This window comes from Strigops habroptila, chromosome 2 (assembly GCF_004027225.2).
Source record: "Strigops habroptila isolate Jane chromosome 2, bStrHab1.2.pri, whole genome shotgun sequence".
Lineage (NCBI taxonomy): Eukaryota > Metazoa > Chordata > Aves > Psittaciformes > Psittacidae > Strigops > Strigops habroptila.
Window position 1 is genome coordinate 117444221 of NC_044278.2, and position 16398 is coordinate 117460618.

The window sequence follows — 16398 nt, forward strand, 5'->3', positions numbered from 1 at the left end:
ATCCCCAGTTTGCCAGAATGTTTGTAATGGTTCATTAATATTATGCATACATATATCTATACACACAAACAAATAAAATGGGTGTATTATATGGAAGAGTTTTTCTCTCACTCTTAAGGGAGATTTTGATTTCCAGGTGCTTTACCACCCAAAGAGACTGCTGTTGTTCTGAGCTCTCTCCTGAGTTTGTTTGCTCTGGTAATCATTGCATTTTTGCAGAAAATCACTTTCTATGACCTAGGGAAGGTGTCGGGGCTCCTTCACACATTATATATTTGACAAATACTGTAAAATTTTTTTTTATGGACACGTGTTGATTTGTTTTTGGGGGAGGCTTTAATGGTTTTTAATTGACCATGTGTGGGTCCACCTCTAGGTGCTAACTAAACATTGTATCTGAGATTTTCATGGGAGCTGAGAGGATGGAAAGGTCTAGTTTGAACAGAAGGGAGAAACAGCTAGAATACAGACAAAAAGAGACTGGATACTATGGAATGACAAAAATAAAGGCCATTCAAAAAATGGGGATTACCTACTTGCCACGTTGTTTTCAAAAACATTAGTCCTTTTGGTTTCTATTAAGAGGGTATTAGCACAGCCCATGGAATAATTAATTATGAAATATCCAAAGACCAGAGTCTGGATTTTATGAGTCTTATAACACTTTTAAATGACCCCTACTTCCAGTTACCTACAGCTTCAAGGATTTGTCGTGTTCCTTCTTCAGTTTTTTAAAAATGGCTGCTATACAATCTTCCAAGTCTACTTTAGCCTTGAATCTTCCAAACGAAACAAACTAAACCGTAAATGTCTGTTATAGAACTGTTTTTTGCCTTTTCTTGAGTTCCCACTGTAGACTAACTCTAAACCGTAAATGTCTGTTATAGAACTGGTTTTTGCCTTTTCTTGAGTTCCCACTGTAGACTAACTAACATGCTCCATCCCTGGCAGTGTTCAAGGTCAGGTTGGATGAAGTATTGGGTGACATGGTCTAGTGGAAGGTGTCCCTGCCCATGGCAGGGAGTTGGAACTGGGTGATCTTAAGGTCCTTTCCACACAAACCATTCTATGATTCTATGATTCTATATAGGTTGGCATTAAACATTACTAGCTACCTTTAATCCACCCTTGTTCTAATTATTAATTTCTTTTAGTCTCAAGTACATTTCCTAACACTCTTGTCTGAGATTGATTTAGCCTAATATTAATGAAAAACCAGGAGTGGTGAGACCTTGTTACTTTGCTTCCTATGTAAATTCCAGACCTTGTTTATTAAGGAGATTTGAGAAAAGCTGTCTTATTTAGGATAAAATTGTGTTTATATTTTTGAGCATTTTGAAACTGTACAACATAACAAGTTTAAAAGTCAACATTTTCAACACCCCTGCTGTCTTTGGGTGCCCTATTTGCACTGTTTTGAAAGAGTTTGATTTCCAGGCAGGTGTTGTTTCTGTAAATCATGGTTGAAAAAATTGACTGAAATTAAGCACCCAAAAGAAATAACATTTTAAAAGAAAACCGTGACGAGATGATTTGGCCTTTTGATGTATTGTTTATTTGTTTAAAAACAGTGAGAACAAAAGTTTTTTCTTTCACTCATCTAAGATAATGTACGTGCAGGGAAAATGCAATGTCCTTTGAAGGAAGATTGTAGGGAGTTGCTGTTGTCAATGGTTTGCTAAATATTCTGTGGACAGCTTTCTATATCACAGCACAATATAAGTTTTGCTCTAGAGTGGGATATTTGTTTCTTTTTATAAAAGGTACCTATCTTGAAGGAAAAAAAAATTTAGAGTATTTGCTTATTCTGTAAAGAGATATTGATTCAATGCATGTTTAGATTTGTTTGGCGCTTTTTTTTTTCTGAAATCACTAGCAGTTTATTTACTGTTTAGTATGACTTGTAAGTATTGTCAGATTCTTATAGATTTGGCAAAAATCCCAGAACTCCTAGAATCCTTTGTGAACCCAAGTTAACTTACAATAATACCCATTTTCAGATTTTTCTTTCTCCTTTATTCTTTTTTTTTTTTTTTAACTTGTTTTTGTTTGCTTGGTTTTTTTAAGCTGTGACAATAAGCAGAACAACAATGATCTGTGACGTGATTAGCCTGGCACTGAGCCTGGGTGAATCTATGTTACTGAATGGCAACATTAACTGCCCTGAGCATGGTGCCATGCTGACAATATCCACATAAATTCACGTCAACCCTTGAGTTCAGGCAGGATGAGCAGCACTAATTGGGAATGGATTTTCCTGGAGATGACAATCAGCTCAGAGGGAGGACAGGACTTCTGCACTTCACATGACTTCTAGGGAGATTGGAGGACAGAAAGATCCATGTTTTATCACTGTGCTGCATGTAGATGTGCTCCTATCCACATGGCACAAACCCATTATAAACATCTCTTATTTTCATTCTTTAGGATCCTAGTTCCTTGCGTCATTTCCAGGTATCCAAAATGCTTCTGTACAGCTCTTTCGTCACCTAAGGAGTTATCCATTTCACTCTTACCAACACTTACTTGCATCTCTAGATGCCAGTCTTTAGATAAGGACAACTTTATATAATGTGAACATTTCAGATATCCATAAAAGCTCACATCTTATAAGTGGTGATTTTGCTTCCAGGACTAGTCCTGGTTTTGTGTGTTGCCTGTTTGATTAAATGTTTGTGAGTTTGGAGCTTTCTTAAGTGCTTCGTTTTCTGGAGCAAAAAAAAGTAAAACAGAAAAAATACAACTGCCCAGAATGTACAGGTCTGATACAGGGTAAGAGCTGAAGTGTTTGCTTGCAGCTAAGTCTAATAGAAAATCAAATTAAATCAGACATTTTTAGCATTTCTGAAAACAGTCCACGGAACTATTCCTGTTGGATTTCCAAAACTGTTTTTCAGGGACCAAATTCTTCTCCCTGATGAAAAATTCTCATTAATGTCAATGTAGACCTGAACTAAGATAATACTGAGTGATTTACTGAGATACTATAATAGTATTTAGGAATAATACATTTATAATGAAGAGGTGTAGGGGTTTTTTAAAGTATTTTTAAGTGTATTTTTTTAATACTACTGCATTTTGCAAGCTCTGCTACAGTGTGTCCGTCTTGTATTGTTTGTTCATTAAGGCTGCAAACACAATGGACTCGAGGCTGTTTGTTCTGTCCAGTAATCTCTAAATAACAACAGCCAAAAAAACCCTCTTCCCTTAACTCAGAAAATATTCCCTGCAGACATGATGCTACTCTGGAGGAGTCTCGGAAGATTTTTCATGTCCTACTGTTTATCTTTATGGCCTGCAACCGTGCCACCTTGAGCTGTGATCTTATCAAAGCTCATAGATAAGGCAGGATACAGTCACTCCTGGGACGGATGATCATCACAACCATTCCAGTGCTTGAATTCCAGTGCTAAACCCTGGTGCTGATTATTCATTATATGGGGTTTTTTCCCCCATCAACACATTCGAAGGCCAATGCCTCGCTGTGGGATCTAGAAGAGGATCTTTCAATAGAGAGAAGGTAGAGCTCGACTAGCCAAAGCAACTTTAATCCTACAGTTTTGCTTAAGAAGGTGTGCAAGCTAACTTGACAGCTCACTTTTCTAGGAGGAGGCTGGAGCACATTCCAGTAGAATTACCTGTCAAGTTTCCATGGTCAAATTCATATGAAAATGTTGCATTTAAAAAGAAGGCATGAAGACAGAAGATGAACAGTTGCTACTTTGTTTCATACCAAAGATTGTTGTTAGCGGCAGCCTGGGCTGCTTCGTATTTTGGTGATTTGTGTCTACAGAAGCAGTCTGAGTTTATTTGTAGGAAGCCAGGATATGGTGTAGGAGATCTGGGTTCAAATTCCATGTGTGACCTTGGGCATTCCCTTTCTGAAGCTCATTTTATCCCATAAAAAGTAAAGATACTGGTAATCTCTCATTTGTCATCGCCAATCCAACTGTAAGTTCTGGTTTTTAGGGTGAGTCAGTACACCACCTTGCTTTATGGGGCCACCTTCACAGCTGGATCTGTTGGTACTCCTACAACCCCTGGAATAATAGTAGTTCCCATTAAGGACTCCTGTTAAAAATGTACTTTATCATGGCTAAAGAAATCCTCTTTCAGATTATTAATTAAAATGAAATCCAATTGCCTTCACCTATGGACCATGACATTTGCAGGGGGAACATTAAAGGCAGAGAAATGTAAACCAGCTATCTTGAAAGTTTGCTGTTTGAAGGCTTAAAGCTGCGTTTGTCCCCTCCTCTCCCCTCCCCTTATGCACTATTTCAGATCCATTGCTTATTGCCTGATAGACTTATTGATGAATTATACAGCAGTCATCCAGCTCAGGGAGGTCAGTAGAGTGCATTTACTAGCAGAACAGGCTTGGGTGTGCTTCTGAACTACTCCTCCCTGCACAGCTCTTTCAGTATGCATATCACATCTCCCTGCTTGTAGCAGGCTGATGAGTGTGTGCAGTTAGTGCAGGCACACACATACTTCTGCGCTTTCCCTGAAAGTGGAGCATTAGCAACTGCAGTCAAAAAGCACCCTTGCTTCTTCAGCTCTGATCCTGGCAGCAACTGTCTAATTCCGTCTGGAGGAACTAGGCGACAGCACTGGAGGCAAGTTTAAAAAGGACCTAGTGACACCCTGCTGTCACATCAGGTTTCATGAATCGATTTATTAGTAGTCCATTTACAATTACTTTCCTAGTCCCATCAGTAGTGTACATTCTTGAGAACTGGCTGGCTGGGAAGGAAGGAGCACACTGCTGAAGGTAGGTTGCAGTCTTCTTTACCTTACATCTTGTGCTGAATGTTTCTGTCTGTGCATCTCACTTGCAGACATTCCTGGTCTCTGCAGTTTTCCACTGAGAGCTGCTGGAGCAGGGCTTTAGCAAATCAAAGCAATAGAAATAAATGGACAGGTAACTTTTTTTTTTCCAACTGCCCTTATTTAACCATGCAGACTGTTTGTTAAAGGGTAAAATTATACAACTGGATTAAACTTTCAGGGAAGATGACAACTCTGACTGCATTCTGTATCACAAGCAAATAGACTGCTGTTATTTCTATCAGGGCAAAATTTCCATTTACCAGCTGTTTAACTGTGGACATGGAACATTGCTTTCAAATTGATGTGTTTATTAAATACGGTCTGTGGATGCCCTGCCAGCTGAATTTGCATGCATGTTTTGAAATCTCTGAAAAAAAGAGACTCTTCCATTAACTTTCAAAATGCTCTGGACTGCAGCACACTTCTTTCGAAAAGAGGAGTGAGCCAGGCTTTTCGTTTCACTTAAGTTCTTTCACTGGCATGTATTCATCTGGTAAAAAGTCTTTGCCAAATCCAAGAAGTTTGCTGTTATTGCATTTCCATAAATGTAACAGCTGTGAAGAGAATGAATATTCATAGTGTTTGGATTTTTGCTCCAAAGATTTTTTATGATAATTCTGACTTTTCAAGGGGATGGGATCTTAGATCAAAGAATTCTGCAGGTTGAGGTACTGTGATAAGCAATTTATAAGTGTTTCCTCAAATAAACATAATACAGAGAAGCATGTACTGCAGTAAATAGCTGACTCTCTCTCTTATTTACTCGCAACCAATTTGGTCTGTTGCTTATACTTGTGGATTCTTTTGCTAACAGGTCATCAGCAATGAAAATGAAGTACAGCTCAGATACTGCTCTCTCATGGGACATTATTTCCCTGATGCTATCCAGTTTCTTCTGAGCATATCCGAGACATTGCTAATGTTATCATGATTAAATTTTAACTTGGTACATCCTGTATTTGCACTGACTGAAAACTTATTTTGGGATGTTGCTAAGGACAGAGAAGCCCACCACAAGCCTGGTGTACTTTAAGGATGGGAAGTGATTTGGCTGATCTCCCCCTAGGAAAATTCCCCTGATTGTCATTTATCAAAATTGTACAAGCAGCAGAGATGGTCTTCCCCTGCAGGTAGAAATAGAATGGTCTTGAAAACACAGAGGCAGCATGTGTGCATGTGCATGTGCTTCTAGAGATAATTCATCTAAAAAACTTAACTAATCCTAGCTGCCTGTAGATCTCAATGACTTCTGCATTACTAAAAATATCTTATTAATGGGTCATGCTGCAGATCTCCGTAACTACACAGCAGAATAAAACACAGGAATTGTGACATAGAAAAATGCCTCAGAAACCCTCTTGAAGCTGGTTGTGGTTATTTCCTTAAAAATCCTCCCAGTATCTGGGAAGCATCAGGAGCCGTGGCGTACCTGCCTCTCTAAAAGTGTGGCAAGTGGAGCTATCCGTGTGTGCTTAAAGTGAATCTAAGCTTCCTGATGTCCAGGGGCACATCTTTGGCAGTATGTCCTCATTCAGGCTGGACCGTGCAGCTCAGCAGTGGCAAGGTCAGCCTGGCTGGCGAGCTGTGATGCTCCAGCCCACAGCCTGCCGTGGGCTGTCACTTAGTGTCTCCTCCTTAACGGATGGGGAAAAACTGTGTGTCCCTTTCATCTGTCATTTTTAATGACAGATGAATCAGCCTGCTGCTTAGGTGCAAACTTTGTGTTGTATTTGTTGGTTATTCACCCCTCCCTGTAGCCATAGTATGCTGTGGCTAGTGATATGCATCAAATACATTTAAATACATATGACAAAAAAACCCAATTGGATGGGTCAGATTCTGTTTCCAGGGAGAAGAAATCAGACTACCCTTCTGAAAACAGTAGGAAGTTGTTTACAGGAACAGAAGTTGTTTACATGGGTGCAAACTGGTATAAAATCTCACTTTCCCTTGGTGCTGTTTGAATTTCTGTGACACAAGGACCTGGCTCTGTTTCTTTAAAGGCAGGAAAAGTAGCCAAAACAGAGACTTTTCTTTTCACTTAGTAGGAACAAATAACTGCCTGTGTACAAAGACAACTGCATGTATTTAAGAGCAAACACCTTTTATTTTTCCCCTCAACAAAGCCTACGAGAAAAAAACCCCAACAAAACCAAACCTCTCTGTTTAATTCCCTTGAAGACATACAAGGTCTTCTCTCCTGCTTTAATGTGTGTCAGACTCCTTCCCGACCTCCACCACCACATAGAAGGAGGCGAGAGGTAATTAATTTTGCCCTCTTGGCCACCTCACCCGTGAGCCTTTTCAAAGCAGATTTGTCGATCACATAAAATGCAATCACTGATGCGTTTCTCTTCTGCCTTCATAGTCAGAGCCAGTATCCAAAGCTGCAGACGATTTTTAAGTTACAGTCTCTCAGCACCAGCACTGTGCTTACCAAGCCAACCGGCCCTCTAGTGTTTTGAGGTATTGTATGCAAAGAGGTCCCTTTAGCTCCTGCTTGTCTGTACCAGAGGTAAAGAGGGGGATTTGAAGCAGCTTACAGAAGCTTAGTGGAGTTACCTGAATCTGGAGTGATTGGCAAAAGCGACACAGCCTCCACCCTTCTGCCTGGAAATAGAGGTAGCCCGGTTTGATGTACTTCTGGAGGGCCAACACTTCTGCATGACCACTGCTCCATGGCTGTGAGTCTGTGAGAGGCTAGTGACATGCAAAAAGCTGCAGAGTTGTTGTAGAAGACAGTCGTATGTTTACATGCTTTAGCAGCGATTTCTGAAAGCATCTTGTATCACACACACACTGCAACACTGGGGTACCGCACAGGTTTTTCAGCTCTCTCACGACCGATACCTGAAAATTAAGACGAAGGGAAGGAAAATACCATGAAGCTTCAACATTGTAGCAAACTAGGATCCAGATGGGAAGCCTTTTTACAGCAATATGCTGGATTAACTTTAAGACTCCCCTGGCTACTACTCTCCTGTTTAATTTGTCTTTCCTTAATGCTATTTCAGTGTGGTGCTTTTTTGCAAGGTAATACCATAAAAATGTATGGTTTCAGGCATTGTCTGCTATCAGGAGAACTTTTCTTCATCCCCGTTAGCCCATTCAGAGCTAATTAACTGATTGCATGATCAATAGCATCAATTTGAACTCTTAAGTGGAACAGGAAATACTCCACATCATTCACAGAGCCATGCAAAGCATGAAACCAAGATGATTTACATACAAAGAAAAAGAATTAACTTCTTGGAAGGAGAACAGGTTTTCACTCTTCTGGGCTGTATGTCTAGTGAGAAATAAGTTTTGGTAATGCAGCTGCAATAATGAAGGAAATTCCCCACAGGGAAGTTTCAAACCCTGGGTTGGTGTCCACATTCCATTCCGAGGCTGGATGTCAGGCAGTTGTGTTTCTCCCTGTAACTTGCAGATCCAGTCCTATCTTCTCCTAAGATGCCATTGGTGCTTGAATTTCTTCTTCCACCCTTCTGCAGCCACAGCAATGATCATCACTGTCCTTATCTTCGAAAAGCTGGTCGGTGAGACACCCAGTGGTGACAGTGAGCAGGCGAGAGCTGGCCAGTGGGACCTCCTTGGTGCCTTCGTGCAAACTGCAAGGGCAAATAAGAGTTCCATCCCAGGAGCTAAATAATTTATCAGGAATCTTCATTTCATAGGTAGGAAAAGCATTGCATCCATCTGCAATGAGTGCCAATCTGTGCTCATCCTTGCTATGCCTCTGTGAGGTGGAGACACGGAGACTTGTATTTATGGAGAAATGCATCTGCTGCATAATGTAGCAGTGTTAATTTCATATCATATCCAGAGATTAGCCACAATACTATCCTTTCGCAAGTAGTGTTGTGCTGCTTTCTCAGCAGAAATCTTGCTAGAAAGTCAACTTCAGACAACACAATGGTTGTGACTCCCTCCTTTTACTCTCAAATACTGTCACTACCTGATGCCAGTTGAATGCAAATTGTTAAAAGAAGTATCATATAAGAAAATTGTCTCCAGAACATCTCTTGATCATTTTGGCCTAAGTAAGTGGGTTTATAACCTGCACATATATGGGAATGAACAGCAAGTCCCACTCCTCTTTATCTCACATGATCTGTATATCCAAACCCTGTCGAAATGGGAATTAAACACATCCAAGTCCCAGCCTGTGATACAGTTTGTCTGCCATCTAGCACTGCCTAAGCTGATTAACTCATTATATATCTCTCTGCTCAGCCTGAAAGTTCCTTTGGGCTACCTTTATGATAAAGTAACTTATAACCAGAAGCCAGATGTGGGATTCAGGTCCAGATTAATCCTAAAAATAAACATCTGTCTAGTCAACTACATAGTTTTCTAGTCTTTAATGAGTCTATTGACCAGATTATTATTGGTTAGAATGGGTGCTTTGTCTTCTAGTGCAAAGGTATACATGGGGAGGATATAATGCAGCACCTATGGGAGTTGTGGGTCCTTCTGCAGTGGAAACGAGGGCACAGAGAGCATCCTGCAGCATCTTGTAACACTGCATTCTACTTTAAGAAACATAAATGAGCCCTAATGGTCAATCAGATAAAAATGGAGAGAGTATCTGCTGCTACCAGCTGCTTCTTGCAAAGATCCAACACTTCTCTTTTAGGCATGAGGAACGGCTTAGGCTGAATACATCTTCCTTTGTTAGAAAGGTTGTCTCTCTCCACTGTTTTAAAAGGAATTATAGTGTTTACTTGACATGGGCTCAAAGATTAACATTCAGGTACATCTATATCTAAATTAAGTATCCATGTTAGGACCATCACAGCCAATGGAACAAAAGCCATCTGGCTTTTGAACCCAAATATTTATGAATGAATGCCTGAAGTGAGAGCTGGGTAAAAAGCCACTGCTTGGATATATTCCAAGGGCTTGTAGAAGTGAAAAAGGATTTAGTGCATCATAAGGTGTTTTAATGAAGGTAATTTAAAAATTATATCCTGACAGAAATGAAGAAACACAGAAGTATGGCCCAGAGATCTCCTGAGGAACAGTAATGCTTAACTGAGCAAAAGATCATCTTTTCTGTCCTATTGGAACTACTCCCATTTACCAATCTTTATTCCCAGGAATGACGTCTGGATATCAGCAGCTATTAAACATTTGCTATAAAAAAAAAGCTTTAAAAAAAGTTTATAAACCAATAAGCAATCCCTTATGTCATAATAACGTGGAATTCTGTAATTTGACACTGGGATGGTGAGTACTTTCTTCTTTGTCTCCTGTGCTCTCAACTATCAACCTCTGCAAACCAATAATTAACTGTAGTGGATGTTGCTAGGGATGAGGAGGAATAATTTATTGCAGTGAAATACAGTTTTTTTGCTGTAAAGTTACTAAGCAGAGCTACGGCAGCGTGAATAATGCATGAGGTGATTTCCTTTCAGGAAGGCTACTAGCAAACATTTCCACTAGTTGGAGATTTGGATGTGGCAAGAGAGTGGTATTTACATTGTTTTGGTGATGCAGAAAGAAGTTAGGGAACAATTACGTGATTCTCTCATATTCTAAGACTCTGGAGAAATGTCAGTATCCAATTAAATAAAAGGAATTAAATAAATAATGAAAAAAAAATGTAAAATTAATCTAGTTTCAGATGCATGGGTAAGTTAGTTATCACATAAATTTAAGACCTAATATAAAATGTCATTCAGTTTTCTTTTGCAGGATGAATGTTGCATGGTTTCTCTAAATCCAGGTGATAAAAAGAAAAAAATCTAAATGCTTTTGATTAATTATTTTAACTTACTGCTTATAAATAAGGCTATAATGCTTATTTTTCTCTTTAATAAAACCAAAATCCTGATGTCTGTAAAAAGGTGATGGAAGATGTATCCGGGCATATCAAAGATGAATAAGGAAAGCTCTATAATGATTTTTTCATTGTACTAGATTTTTCTAAACAAAATCTCTTATCTCAGAAAGCCATCAAGTTCTCACAAGTTGAGGAAGATAAATCATAGCAGAATAGGCAGCCTCCTGTTTCATTCACTGAGCTCCATATGCTTATCTACCTCGTGCTCCCACATCTCAGGCTCCTAAAGTGCTTTGGTCAACATTCCTTCTGAATTGCAATACGTCACATTAATCAGCCTTTACAGTGTCCCAAAAATGTATGTAAATTAGACTTTTGATGAACCAGAATATTTTGACAGGATATTTTGCATAAATCACACATGCAAGCACTCATATATACACACACACACATACACACTCAGAGACAACCTGTTTAGAGGAGAGGATATTTTTGGACCTCATTTGTTTTTGAAGTAGATTGTGACCAGCATGCTGATGCTGCTTCTGAGCAGGATCACATATGTGGCAGTATGCCAGGTCCCATAGCAAGAAGCAAATCATGTTTAAGTCCGTTTTTGGCAAGAAAAACTGTACAAAGGAGAAAGAAATGTAACAGTTTCCTCTTTCTTTGTCATCCTTTCCATCCATTCCCTTTTCTGGTACCCTATTGGGTCTCTGGGTTTTTTGGTGTCAGTAGTAATGTGGATATTTTTAAGGTTATCAAAGAACACTGTCGTGTTGCAGTAAATTAACGTTTTTATTTAATCTGTTCTTTCAGAAGAAACAAAACTCAAAAATCAGAAGAATTTAATTTAAACCTCTTTAATTTAATTCAATTTGCTGACTCTCATATTGCTTATCAACCAACTGGTCCCACTGATTATAGAGAAAGCTGTTGTTGAGGCTTGTTAGGATGAGTCTTGCAACTACTAGCACTGCTTGGCTGCAAGCCTTTCCATTTTTGTTCTTTTCTGACTTCTTTTGCTATATTTTTGTGCTCTACCTCATCCTTCAGGTCTGTATTTAGACTGCTTACAAGTCTGAGTATGTCTGTCTCACCTGTCCCTTTTGCTGAAGTGTGTGAGGCTGAGAGCAAAACAAGCATGATGTAGTCAGGGCTTTCTGTCTCCCTCAGGCACAAAAACTTAGTGGAGCTCTCAGTCTGCAGCTATACAGGTGAGGACCATCACTTGCCATGTATTTGTACAACTGGAGACCTGGTTGACATGCTCTGGGATTCATCCATGAATTCACTCCACCTTCTACACCTTAAGCTATAGAGGACAAAAACTTTTTCTGTGGCTATTTTTTCAAGTCCTTTCTGACATCTCACCCTGAAAGCACATCAGACCACACCAAGAAAGTATTGGACCATGTCTACTTTTCTGGTGATGCTTGAGCCGAAAGACTTTATTGCTTCTTCACAGATCATCACTTTTTTTCTTTTCTAAGTTACTGGACCTTCATGAGGCTGATGTGGGCTACCTATATGGCATCATTTGCACAGCTGGGGGCTAAAAAACTTTGATGTTATGCAGTACATGTTTTATGCAGACTGTATCTGTAATGTGAATCCACTGTTTATAATATATGTAAAAATAACACTATAACTCCATTGTCTATATATAAATATTGAGAAAGATTATGTGTATAATACACTGTGAATGACGGAACACACACACACACAAACATATATGCAAGCATGTACACAATTAATGAGTTGCAAAACACACACAGTTAACAGTGAAAAGTCAGAAGAAGGTCGTGATTTGTCATCTAGGGCAAATCCCACAAAGTGTTTTGAGTTAAAACACCCCATGACTGCAGACACAGACAGTTTGGCTGCTGCCTTTTTAAAGAGGTATTAGAGCTTTTAAGTATGTGCAATTTTATGGCTAAATATAAACAGAAGAATCCTTCAATAATCATAGATACAGCTGTAGAGCCAAATTCTCCTAATGATGCAATAGCAGTATATATAGATACACATATATATTCTAATTCACAGTTTGAAGTTCTTAATTCTCAGCACCCAAGTCTTAGTTTCATGCCAATTTTATAATTTTTCCTGCTGTCAATTGCTTTCTAAAATAAGTTTGAATAAGGTGGAATTAAGTTTTAACTTTTAAAAACTAGAAGCAGGTGTTGTGTCTATATCTCCTGCTACATCCCTTTCCTTGTGTCTTGTATCACTGCTTTCTGGAACAAGCAGTTGGATCCTGTTGATTGAGATTAATTTTGCACTATCTGCTGGTGGAAGCTGGGGGAGGGGGAAAGTTGCTAAATATTAGGGCAGTGAGAGAGTTGAAGACATTCAAAAATAGGGAAGCTCTGCAAACTGCGTAGAAATAGAATAGTGTTACTGGTGAGAGCTTTAGTAGCAGCAGTGCCATCACTGTCTTAAATGTGTGTTGGGTTTGGGTGCTTTTAATGGCAATAATTAGGTAATCAATATTGTTTCAGAAAGGAAAAATATCCTGCTTAACAACAGAATAGCATTGATTAGCTAAGCTAGAACCATTTTAAGGAACATTAAGTAATCAAGACTGTTTCCGTGATGACATCCCAAAGAGAGAGAAAATCAGGCAAATCTAGTATTGGATGAAGCTGGGACTGCGTTTACACTGTTGCTGAGGAAATAATGCCTGCTGCATGTGTGCCTGTGCAGTCATTGTAGTACAAATGTCTGAGGGAGGCACTGTTCCTTTCAATGAACTTTGATCTTATCCTGGATGCAAACTATATGTTTTCCGAAAATACAGATTCCACTCCACTATTTTGATTGCCTTTACTCTATACGCTTGTCAATTTACACTGATATCTTTACTTTTGGATATATAAAATAATTAATGAATATACAGAACTTCCACTTTGATATTTACTGAGAAGTCTCAGGGCACTTTGCAGGAGATGCCACTCTTAATGGCAATACTTTACATCAGAGGAAAATGAATGGTGTGGTGGGAGATTTTGCAAAGAAACCTTTGTATGTTCACGGCATGAGGAGGAGCAGGGCCCATGAGTGCTGGGTGTTAATTTGCTGCTGTCTCTACTCACACACCTTGACCTTTTTTAAGAATCCAAATTGACCCAGAGGTACCTAAAGTTTCATATATTTGAGCAACTACAGTTACAGCTTCAGCTTTTCAAACACTGTGGATGACCAGATTTAATCATTCTAATCAGGATTCTCAGCAAGAGCAATGTTTCTCAGAGGTATAATACGGAGTCCTTTTCTGTGTAGTATTGCAGGAAATGACTGCAGTGATGCTTTTTTTAAACCTGGGTGTAGCACAAGGAACAAAGCTTCATTTGACCTATACATGATCTTGTGTGAGTGTAAGACAGTGAGCTTCTGGTAGAGTATAAAATTCGTGAGGACTGATCCTGGGCACTGAAAAATAACAACGATGTTCAGAAATAGCTGAAAAGAGTGAGTGAAGAGCTAGTGATTATTGAGAATTCTCCAAGCTACTTGAAACCCAGTAGAGATGACAATAAGCTAATTTCTAGGTATAAGAACAGTCAACATCCCTTCTCCCAAGAGTTAACTGATCAGACATTCCATGTTTCACGATATATGAGCTTGTACTTAAAGCATTCACTCCTGTAGGCAAGTCATTACATATGAATCACAAGTTTCATTGGGGAAAAATGCTTGCAGCCTTCAGAGCGTTGAGGCAAAGCTTGAAAATATGATCCTTCTATACGATAAAAACTCAAAATTGAAAACTAAAGTATCAGTTTAAAAATCTTCTTCCTTAAACGTGACAACAAAGCAAATGAAAAATAGTTCCATTCAGAACTGGTTTTGTGATAATAAGGGCAAAATAGCGTATACACTTTTAAATGTTCAGGTTTAACCTTACCACAATTAGAGCAGAATTGTTGGGCAGGTGAGAATTCCCATTAGTTTTGATGGTATCAGGAAAGCTGCTACTTCAAAGCTGAATTTGAAAACCATTTTGTACAGAAAGGAACAGACTGTACTATTGTAGCAGCCAAATTTAGTCAAGAGGTGCTACACAGCTTTTATCCATTAGGGCTTTGGATTTGTTTTAGCTGTATGAGGCCATGAAATTAAATATAACATTACTCCATTATAATCTCTGAGAAGAACAAAAGGGACAAGCTTTGTCTACATGTGTAGAAAGATGAAGAAGAAGCAATCTCTGTCTCAATTTTAAAATTCTGATGAAGTTTATTTTCATGATGGTTTTGTTTTCTATCGTATATCATATGTGCTGTAATAAGTGAGAGTCCACTTTTCTACCCAGTATCTTCTCAGCCAATGGACGTTTTGTTCAGACTGATGGTATGTATAGTTTCAGGTTCATGAAAGTAGCAAGAGATGCAGTAGATGATTACAGGATAGTGCTGACTCAAGTGGATGAATCTGACTGATTGAACAACATGTAAGATGTTTTGGCATGTACACTTTTTCTTGATAATATTTTGTCCAAAATAATTTTCCTGGATTCAATACACTAAAGGATTTGACTTGATGTTGCCCATCAGAGTCCTTCTGATAGGTTTTATACTCATCTTCCTTCTTTTGTAGATCAGGAAACTGGAATTAACTGGAAATGGCTTTCTAACCTGCAGTCCTGCACTTCTGGGTCTATTTGCCAGAAGACTGAAAACAAAATAATGGCCAGGGTAGACTTTGCCTTTTACACAAGTACAGTACCCCACAGACTTAGTTTATCTGGAGAAAGCATCAGAAAACAGGCCTTATTATCCAAGTAGAAAAGATCAATACTCACTTCCTGAGATAGCCTGTCTGGTAGACTTGGTAGCGTTAAATATTCTGGTAAGTTACAGGAAGTTGTATGAATTCAAAAATTGTCTCACTCTATATATCATAGCACCTTGTAAAATCCTCAGAGTCAGTGAGATTTGGGAGTTACAGTTTTCCCCAGAATTACTTTCTTTTGATCATGCTGACCAGTTCTGCAACAATCATAAGGGCAACAGACAGGAAAAGATGTCCTTCAAGACAGGTAAACATGTCTGGACAACTTTGCATATTCATGGTAAGACAAATTTACACACAGAGGAGTATAAAAAGTATAAAATAGGGATGCAAGTTAAAAATTCCTCTGGTGAAGAGCGGGAAAGGGCAATTCTGGGAATCTCTGTGGGACCTGAAGTCTATGAATTGCAGGGCAGAAATTAATACTCTTGGAAGTTATGTTGTTATGAGACTTTCATTTTCCAGGTACAGGTGCTGTTAACAGTAACAGCCTCCATCTTCTTAGATTCAGTGCCAGCAATGTTTTGTATTAAAAAGTCACTGAATAAACTCTGCATTATAACTGGTTTTAAAGACAGTGAATATCCATCATCTATGGTAATATTTGCCTTGTTAACATTTTTTGCTTTTTTTCTATTCTGAATGTATCTGTTTTACACCTGACCTTGTTAATATATTTACTTCTAGACTGGAGATGTATCTGTTGTAAAAGTTCTGTTTCTCCTATAAGTGCATATAACATGTGATCTAGTCTCTCCCTTGTGGTCTATACGATAAGCTAACCAAACTGATCTCAACCATTTTTTCACCATTTTGCATATTTTCCAGTCCATCAGTCATTCAGTGGTTCTTTTCTGAATCCTTTCCAAGGGTGTTAGTATCCTCCTTGACATATGGAGACCAGAACTGAGGCCAGAATTACAGCAGGAGTTATAACTTTGACAAACATAGTGTTTGGCTCTTTTATCCTGCAGAATATT

At 38.8% G+C, this 16398-nt stretch overlaps 1 protein-coding gene across 3 annotated transcripts in view; it reads left to right on the forward strand.

Annotated features, from left to right (window-relative positions):
* Nucleotides 1-4489: 4489 nt before the first annotated feature.
* The window catches only part of TENM4 (teneurin transmembrane protein 4), a 1610848-nt gene continuing 1598939 nt past the window's right edge, over nucleotides 4490-16398 (forward strand). For all 3 annotated transcript variants that reach the window (XM_030476261.1, XM_030476262.1, XM_030476263.1), the window contains exon 1: nucleotides 4490-4774. The gene's annotated coding sequence lies outside the window, so the exon portion shown is untranslated. The remainder of the gene's footprint in view (nucleotides 4775-16398) is intronic.